Consider the following 11,153-nt stretch of genomic DNA (forward strand, 5'->3'; position numbering starts at 1 on the left):
TAACCCTAACCCTAACCCTAACCCTAACCCTAACCCTAACCCTAACCCTAACCCTAACCCTAACCCTAACCCTAACCCTAACCCTAACCCTAACCCTAACCCTAACCCTAACCCTAACCCTAACCCTAACCCTAACCCTAACCCTAACCCTAACCCTAACCCTAACCCTAACCCTAACCCTAACCCTAACCCTAACCCTAACCCTAACCCTAACCCTAACCCTAACCCTAACCCTAACCCTAACCCTAACCCTAACCCTAACCCTAACCCTAACCCTAACCCTAACCCTAACCCTAACCCTAACCCTAACCCTAACCCTAACCCTAACCCTAACCCTAACCCTAACCCTAACCCTAACCCTAACCCTAACCCTAACCCTAACCCTAACCCTAACCCTAACCCTAACCCTAACCCTAACCCTAACCCTAACCCTAACCCTAACCCTAACCCTAACCCTAACCCTAACCCTAACCCTAACCCTAACCCTAACCCTAACCCTAACCCTAACCCTAACCCTAACCCTAACCCTAACCCTAACCCTAACCCTAACCCTAACCCTAACCCTAACCCTAACCCTAACCCTAACCCTAACCCTAACCCTAACCCTAACCCTAACCCTAACCCTAACCCTAACCCTAACCCTAACCCTAACCCTAACCCTAACCCTAACCCTAACCCTAACCCTAACCCTAACCCTAACCCTAACCCTAACCCTAACCCTAACCCTAACCCTAACCCTAACCCTAACCCTAACCCTAACCCTAACCCTAACCCTAACCCTAACCCTAACCCTAACCCTAACCCTAACCCTAACCCTAACCCTAACCCTAACCCTAACCCTAACCCTAACCCTAACCCTAACCCTAACCCTAACCCTAACCCTAACCCTAACCCTAACCCTAACCCTAACCCTAACCCTAACCCTAACCCTAACCCTAACCCTAACCCTAACCCTAACCCTAACCCTAACCCTAACCCTAACCCTAACCCTAACCCTAACCCTAACCCTAACCCTAACCCTAACCCTAACCCTAACCCTAACCCTAACCCTAACCCTAACCCTAACCCTAACCCTAACCCTAACCCTAACCCTAACCCTAACCCTAACCCTAACCCTAACCCTAACCCTAACCCTAACCCTAACCCTAACCCTAACCCTAACCCTAACCCTAACCCTAACCCTAACCCTAACCCTAACCCTAACCCTAACCCTAACCCTAACCCTAACCCTAACCCTAACCCTAACCCTAACCCTAACCCTAACCCTAACCCTAACCCTAACCCTAACCCTAACCCTAACCCTAACCCTAACCCTAACCCTAACCCTAACCCTAACCCTAACCCTAACCCTAACCCTAACCCTAACCCTAACCCTAACCCTAACCCTAACCCTAACCCTAACCCTAACCCTAACCCTAACCCTAACCCTAACCCTAACCCTAACCCTAACCCTAACCCTAACCCTAACCCTAACCCTAACCCTAACCCTAACCCTAACCCTAACCCTAACCCTAACCCTAACCCTAACCCTAACCCTAACCCTAACCCTAACCCTAACCCTAACCCTAACCCTAACCCTAACCCTAACCCTAACCCTAACCCTAACCCTAACCCTAACCCTAACCCTAACCCTAACCCTAACCCTAACCCTAACCCTAACCCTAACCCTAACCCTAACCCTAACCCTAACCCTAACCCTAACCCTAACCCTAACCCTAACCCTAACCCTAACCCTAACCCTAACCCTAACCCTAACCCTAACCCTAACCCTAACCCTAACCCTAACCCTAACCCTAACCCTAACCCTAACCCTAACCCTAACCCTAACCCTAACCCTAACCCTAACCCTAACCCTAACCCTAACCCTAACCCTAACCCTAACCCTAACCCTAACCCTAACCCTAACCCTAACCCTAACCCTAACCCTAACCCTAACCCTAACCCTAACCCTAACCCTAACCCTAACCCTAACCCTAACCCTAACCCTAACCCTAACCCTAACCCTAACCCTAACCCTAACCCTAACCCTAACCCTAACCCTAACCCTAACCCTAACCCTAACCCTAACCCTAACCCTAACCCTAACCCTAACCCTAACCCTAACCCTAACCCTAACCCTAACCCTAACCCTAACCCTAACCCTAACCCTAACCCTAACCCTAACCCTAACCCTAACCCTAACCCTAACCCTAACCCTAACCCTAACCCTAACCCTAACCCTAACCCTAACCCTAACCCTAACCCTAACCCTAACCCTAACCCTAACCCTAACCCTAACCCTAACCCTAACCCTAACCCTAACCCTAACCCTAACCCTAACCCTAACCCTAACCCTAACCCTAACCCTAACCCTAACCCTAACCCTAACCCTAACCCTAACCCTAACCCTAACCCTAACCCTAACCCTAACCCTAACCCTAACCCTAACCCTAACCCTAACCCTAACCCTAACCCTAACCCTAACCCTAACCCTAACCCTAACCCTAACCCTAACCCTAACCCTAACCCTAACCCTAACCCTAACCCTAACCCTAACCCTAACCCTAACCCTAACCCTAACCCTAACCCTAACCCTAACCCTAACCCTAACCCTAACCCTAACCCTAACCCTAACCCTAACCCTAACCCTAACCCTAACCCTAACCCTAACCCTAACCCTAACCCTAACCCTAACCCTAACCCTAACCCTAACCCTAACCCTAACCCTAACCCTAACCCTAACCCTAACCCTAACCCTAACCCTAACCCTAACCCTAACCCTAACCCTAACCCTAACCCTAACCCTAACCCTAACCCTAACCCTAACCCTAACCCTAACCCTAACCCTAACCCTAACCCTAACCCTAACCCTAACCCTAACCCTAACCCTAACCCTAACCCTAACCCTAACCCTAACCCTAACCCTAACCCTAACCCTAACCCTAACCCTAACCCTAACCCTAACCCTAACCCTAACCCTAACCCTAACCCTAACCCTAACCCTAACCCTAACCCTAACCCTAACCCTAACCCTAACCCTAACCCTAACCCTAACCCTAACCCTAACCCTAACCCTAACCCTAACCCTAACCCTAACCCTAACCCTAACCCTAACCCTAACCCTAACCCTAACCCTAACCCTAACCCTAACCCTAACCCTAACCCTAACCCTAACCCTAACCCTAACCCTAACCCTAACCCTAACCCTAACCCTAACCCTAACCCTAACCCTAACCCTAACCCTAACCCTAACCCTAACCCTAACCCTAACCCTAACCCTAACCCTAACCCTAACCCTAACCCTAACCCTAACCCTAACCCTAACCCTAACCCTAACCCTAACCCTAACCCTAACCCTAACCCTAACCCTAACCCTAACCCTAACCCTAACCCTAACCCTAACCCTAACCCTAACCCTAACCCTAACCCTAACCCTAACCCTAACCCTAACCCTAACCCTAACCCTAACCCTAACCCTAACCCTAACCCTAACCCTAACCCTAACCCTAACCCTAACCCTAACCCTAACCCTAACCCTAACCCTAACCCTAACCCTAACCCTAACCCTAACCCTAACCCTAACCCTAACCCTAACCCTAACCCTAACCCTAACCCTAACCCTAACCCTAACCCTAACCCTAACCCTAACCCTAACCCTAACCCTAACCCTAACCCTAACCCTAACCCTAACCCTAACCCTAACCCTAACCCTAACCCTAACCCTAACCCTAACCCTAACCCTAACCCTAACCCTAACCCTAACCCTAACCCTAACCCTAACCCTAACCCTAACCCTAACCCTAACCCTAACCCTAACCCTAACCCTAACCCTAACCCTAACCCTAACCCTAACCCTAACCCTAACCCTAACCCTAACCCTAACCCTAACCTCCTAACCCTAACCCTAACCCTAACCCTAACCCTAACCCTAACCCTAACCCTAACCCTAACCCTAACCCTAACCCTAACCCTAACCCTAACCCTAACCCTAACCCTAACCCTAACCCTAACCCTAACCCTAACCCTAACCCTAACCCTAACCCTAACCCTAACCCTAACCCTAACCCTAACCCTAACCCTAACCCTAACCCTAACCCTAACCCTAACCCTAACCCTAACCCTAACCCTAACCCTAACCCTAACCCTAACCCTAACCCTAACCCTAACCCTAACCCTAACCCTAACCCTAACCCTAACCCTAACCCTAACCCTAACCCTAACCCTAACCCTAACCCTAACCCTAACCCTAACCCTAACCCTAACCCTAACCCTAACCCTAACCCTAACCCTAACCCTAACCCTAACCCTAACCCTAACCCTAACCCTAACCCTAACCCTAACCCTAACCCTAACCCTAACCCTAACCCTAACCCTAACCCTAACCCTAACCCTAACCCTAACCCTAACCCTAACCCTAACCCTAACCCTAACCCTAACCCTAACCCTAACCCTAACCCTAACCCTAACCCTAACCCTAACCCTAACCCTAACCCTAACCCTAACCCTAACCCTAACCCTAACCCTAACCCTAACCCTAACCCTAACCCTAACCCTAACCCTAACCCTAACCCTAACCCTAACCCTAACCCTAACCCTAACCCTAACCCTAACCCTAACCCTAACCCTAACCCTAACCCTAACCCTAACCCTAACCCTAACCCTAACCCTAACCCTAACCCTAACCCTAACCCTAACCCTAACCCTAACCCTAACCCTAACCCTAACCCTAACCCTAACCCTAACCCTAACCCTAACCCTAACCCTAACCCTAACCCTAACCCTAACCCTAACCCTAACCCTAACCCTAACCCTAACCCTAACCCTAACCCTAACCCTAACCCTAACCCTAACCCTAACCCTAACCCTAACCCTAACCCTAACCCTAACCCTAACCCTAACCCTAACCCTAACCCTAACCCTAACCCTAACCCTAACCCTAACCCTAACCCTAACCCTAACCCTAACCCTAACCCTAACCCTAACCCTAACCCTAACCCTAACCCTAACCCTAACCCTAACCCTAACCCTAACCCTAACCCTAACCCTAACCCTAACCCTAACCCTAACCCTAACCCTAACCCTAACCCTAACCCTAACCCTAACCCTAACCCTAACCCTAACCCTAACCCTAACCCTAACCCTAACCCTAACCCTAACCCTAACCCTAACCCTAACCCTAACCCTAACCCTAACCCTAACCCTAACCCTAACCCTAACCCTAACCCTAACCCTAACCCTAACCCTAACCCTAACCCTAACCCTAACCCTAACCCTAACCCTAACCCTAACCCTAACCCTAACCCTAACCCTAACCCTAACCCTAACCCTAACCCTAACCCTAACCCTAACCCTAACCCTAACCCTAACCCTAACCCTAACCCTAACCCTAACCCTAACCCTAACCCTAACCCTAACCCTAACCCTAACCCTAACCCTAACCCTAACCCTAACCCTAACCCTAACCCTAACCCTAACCCTAACCCTAACCCTAACCCTAACCCTAACCCTAACCCTAACCCTAACCCTAACCCTAACCCTAACCCTAACCCTAACCCTAACCCTAACCCTAACCCTAACCCTAACCCTAACCCTAACCCTAACCCTAACCCTAACCCTAACCCTAACCCTAACCCTAACCCTAACCCTAACCCTAACCCTAACCCTAACCCTAACCCTAACCCTAACCCTAACCCTAACCCTAACCCTAACCCTAACCCTAACCCTAACCCTAACCCTAACCCTAACCCTAACCCTAACCCTAACCCTAACCCTAACCCTAACCCTAACCCTAACCCTAACCCTAACCCTAACCCTAACCCTAACCCTAACCCTAACCCTAACCCTAACCCTAACCCTAACCCTAACCCTAACCCTAACCCTAACCCTAACCCTAACCCTAACCCTAACCCTAACCCTAACCCTAACCCTAACCCTAACCCTAACCCTAACCCTAACCCTAACCCTAACCCTAACCCTAACCCTAACCCTAACCCTAACCCTAACCCTAACCCTAACCCTAACCCTAACCCTAACCCTAACCCTAACCCTAACCCTAACCCTAACCCTAACCCTAACCCTAACCCTAACCCTAACCCTAACCCTAACCCTAACCCTAACCCTAACCCTAACCCTAACCCTAACCCTAACCCTAACCCTAACCCTAACCCTAACCCTAACCCTAACCCTAACCCTAACCCTAACCCTAACCCTAACCCTAACCCTAACCCTAACCCTAACCCTAACCCTAACCCTAACCCTAACCCTAACCCTAACCCTAACCCTAACCCTAACCCTAACCCTAACCCTAACCCTAACCCTAACCCTAACCCTAACCCTAACCCTAACCCTAACCCTAACCCTAACCCTAACCCTAACCCTAACCCTAACCCTAACCCTAACCCTAACCCTAACCCTAACCCTAACCCTAACCCTAACCCTAACCCTAACCCTAACCCTAACCCTAACCCTAACCCTAACCCTAACCCTAACCCTAACCCTAACCCTAACCCTAACCCTAACCCTAACCCTAACCCTAACCCTAACCCTAACCCTAACCCTAACCCTAACCCTAACCCTAACCCTAACCCTAACCCTAACCCTAACCCTAACCCTAACCCTAACCCTAACCCTAACCCTAACCCTAACCCTAACCCTAACCCTAACCCTAACCCTAACCCTAACCCTAACCCTAACCCTAACCCTAACCCTAACCCTAACCCTAACCCTAACCCTAACCCTAACCCTAACCCTAACCCTAACCCTAACCCTAACCCTAACCCTAACCCTAACCCTAACCCTAACCCTAACCCTAACCCTAACCCTAACCCTAACCCTAACCCTAACCCTAACCCTAACCCTAACCCTAACCCTAACCCTAACCCTAACCCTAACCCTAACCCTAACCCTAACCCTAACCCTAACCCTAACCCTAACCCTAACCCTAACCCTAACCCTAACCCTAACCCTAACCCTAACCCTAACCCTAACCCTAACCCTAACCCTAACCCTAACCCTAACCCTAACCCTAACCCTAACCCTAACCCTAACCCTAACCCTAACCCTAACCCTAACCCTAACCCTAACCCTAACCCTAACCCTAACCCTAACCCTAACCCTAACCCTAACCCTAACCCTAACCCTAACCCTAACCCTAACCCTAACCCTAACCCTAACCCTAACCCTAACCCTAACCCTAACCCTAACCCTAACCCTAACCCTAACCCTAACCCTAACCCTAACCCTAACCCTAACCCTAACCCTAACCCTAACCCTAACCCTAACCCTAACCCTAACCCTAACCCTAACCCTAACCCTAACCCTAACCCTAACCCTAACCCTAACCCTAACCCTAACCCTAACCCTAACCCTAACCCTAACCCTAACCCTAACCCTAACCCTAACCCTAACCCTAACCCTAACCCTAACCCTAACCCTAACCCTAACCCTAACCCTAACCCTAACCCTAACCCTAACCCTAACCCTAACCCTAACCCTAACCCTAACCCTAACCCTAACCCTAACCCTAACCCTAACCCTAACCCTAACCCTAACCCTAACCCTAACCCTAACCCTAACCCTAACCCTAACCCTAACCCTAACCCTAACCCTAACCCTAACCCTAACCCTAACCCTAACCCTAACCCTAACCCTAACCCTAACCCTAACCCTAACCCTAACCCTAACCCTAACCCTAACCCTAACCCTAACCCTAACCCTAACCCTAACCCTAACCCTAACCCTAACCCTAACCCTAACCCTAACCCTAACCCTAACCCTAACCCTAACCCTAACCCTAACCCTAACCCTAACCCTAACCCTAACCCTAACCCTAACCCTAACCCTAACCCTAACCCTAACCCTAACCCTAACCCTAACCCTAACCCTAACCCTAACCCTAACCCTAACCCTAACCCTAACCCTAACCCTAACCCTAACCCTAACCCTAACCCTAACCCTAACCCTAACCCTAACCCTAACCCTAACCCTAACCCTAACCCTAACCCTAACCCTAACCCTAACCCTAACCCTAACCCTAACCCTAACCCTAACCCTAACCCTAACCCTAACCCTAACCCTAACCCTAACCCTAACCCTAACCCTAACCCTAACCCTAACCCTAACCCTAACCCTAACCCTAACCCTAACCCTAACCCTAACCCTAACCCTAACCCTAACCCTAACCCTAACCCTAACCCTAACCCTAACCCTAACCCTAACCCTAACCCTAACCCTAACCCTAACCCTAACCCTAACCCTAACCCTAACCCTAACCCTAACCCTAACCCTAACCCTAACCCTAACCCTAACCCTAACCCTAACCCTAACCCTAACCCTAACCCTAACCCTAACCCTAACCCTAACCCTAACCCTAACCCTAACCCTAACCCTAACCCTAACCCTAACCCTAACCCTAACCCTAACCCTAACCCTAACCCTAACCCTAACCCTAACCCTAACCCTAACCCTAACCCTAACCCTAACCCTAACCCTAACCCTAACCCTAACCCTAACCCTAACCCTAACCCTAACCCTAACCCTAACCCTAACCCTAACCCTAACCCTAACCCTAACCCTAACCCTAACCCTAACCCTAACCCTAACCCTAACCCTAACCCTAACCCTAACCCTAACCCTAACCCTAACCCTAACCCTAACCCTAACCCTAACCCTAACCCTAACCCTAACCCTAACCCTAACCCTAACCCTAACCCTAACCCTAACCCTAACCCTAACCCTAACCCTAACCCTAACCCTAACCCTAACCCTAACCCTAACCCTAACCCTAACCCTAACCCTAACCCTAACCCTAACCCTAACCCTAACCCTAACCCTAACCCTAACCCTAACCCTAACCCTAACCCTAACCCTAACCCTAACCCTAACCCTAACCCTAACCCTAACCCTAACCCTAACCCTAACCCTAACCCTAACCCTAACCCTAACCCTAACCCTAACCCTAACCCTAACCCTAACCCTAACCCTAACCCTAACCCTAACCCTAACCCTAACCCTAACCCTAACCCTAACCCTAACCCTAACCCTAACCCTAACCCTAACCCTAACCCTAACCCTAACCCTAACCCTAACCCTAACCCTAACCCTAACCCTAACCCTAACCCTAACCCTAACCCTAACCCTAACCCTAACCCTAACCCTAACCCTAACCCTAACCCTAACCCTAACCCTAACCCTAACCCTAACCCTAACCCTAACCCTAACCCTAACCCTAACCCTAACCCTAACCCTAACCCTAACCCTAACCCTAACCCTAACCCTAACCCTAACCCTAACCCTAACCCTAACCCTAACCCTAACCCTAACCCTAACCCTAACCCTAACCCTAACCCTAACCCTAACCCTAACCCTAACCCTAACCCTAACCCTAACCCTAACCCTAACCCTAACCCTAACCCTAACCCTAACCCTAACCCTAACCCTAACCCTAACCCTAACCCTAACCCTAACCCTAACCCTAACCCTAACCCTAACCCTAACCCTAACCCTAACCCTAACCCTAACCCTAACCCTAACCCTAACCCTAACCCTAACCCTAACCCTAACCCTAACCCTAACCCTAACCCTAACCCTAACCCTAACCCTAACCCTAACCCTAACCCTAACCCTAACCCTAACCCTAACCCTAACCCTAACCCTAACCCTAACCCTAACCCTAACCCTAACCCTAACCCTAACCCTAACCCTAACCCTAACCCTAACCCTAACCCTAACCCTAACCCTAACCCTAACCCTAACCCTAACCCTAACCCTAACCCTAACCCTAACCCTAACCCTAACCCTAACCCTAACCCTAACCCTAACCCTAACCCTAACCCTAACCCTAACCCTAACCCTAACCCTAACCCTAACCCTAACCCTAACCCTAACCCTAACCCTAACCCTAACCCTAACCCTAACCCTAACCCTAACCCTAACCCTAACCCTAACCCTAACCCTAACCCTAACCCTAACCCTAACCCTAACCCTAACCCTAACCCTAACCCTAACCCTAACCCTAACCCTAACCCTAACCCTAACCCTAACCCTAACCCTAACCCTAACCCTAACCCTAACCCTAACCCTAACCCTAACCCTAACCCTAACCCTAACCCTAACCCTAACCCTAACCCTAACCCTAACCCTAACCCTAACCCTAACCCTAACCCTAACCCTAACCCTAACCCTAACCCTAACCCTAACCCTAACCCTAACCCTAACCCTAACCCTAACCCTAACCCTAACCCTAACCCTAACCCTAACCCTAACCCTAACCCTAACCCTAACCCTAACCCTAACCCTAACCCTAACCCTAACCCTAACCCTAACCCTAACCCTAACCCTAACCCTAACCCTAACCCTAACCCTAACCCTAACCCTAACCCTAACCCTAACCCTAACCCTAACCCTAACCCTAACCCTAACCCTAACCCTAACCCTAACCCTAACCCTAACCCTAACCCTAACCCTAACCCTAACCCTAACCCTAACCCTAACCCTAACCCTAACCCTAACCCTAACCCTAACCCTAACCCTAACCCTAACCCTAACCCTAACCCTAACCCTAACCCTAACCCTAACCCTAACCCTAACCCTAACCCTAACCCTAACCCTAACCCTAACCCTAACCCTAACCCTAACCCTAACCCTAACCCTAACCCTAACCCTAACCCTAACCCTAACCCTAACCCTAACCCTAACCCTAACCCTAACCCTAACCCTAACCCTAACCCTAACCCTAACCCTAACCCTAACCCTAACCCTAACCCTAACCCTAACCCTAACCCTAACCCTAACCCTAACCCTAACCCTAACCCTAACCCTAACCCTAACCCTAACCCTAACCCTAACCCTAACCCTAACCCTAACCCTAACCCTAACCCTAACCCTAACCCTAACCCTAACCCTAACCCTAACCCTAACCCTAACCCTAACCCTAACCCTAACCCTAACCCTAACCCTAACCCTAACCCTAACCCTAACCCTAACCCTAACCCTAACCCTAACCCTAACCCTAACCCTAACCCTAACCCTAACCCTAACCCTAACCCTAACCCTAACCCTAACCCTAACCCTAACCCTAACCCTAACCCTAACCCTAACCCTAACCCTAACCCTAACCCTAACCCTAACCCTAACCCTAACCCTAACCCTAACCCTAACCCTAACCCTAACCCTAA

This window comes from Cyrtonyx montezumae, unplaced genomic scaffold, assembly GCF_038088225.1.
Source record: "Cyrtonyx montezumae isolate F1298 unplaced genomic scaffold, pur_monq_1.0 scaffold_47, whole genome shotgun sequence".
Classification (NCBI taxonomy): domain Eukaryota; kingdom Metazoa; phylum Chordata; class Aves; order Galliformes; family Odontophoridae; genus Cyrtonyx; species Cyrtonyx montezumae.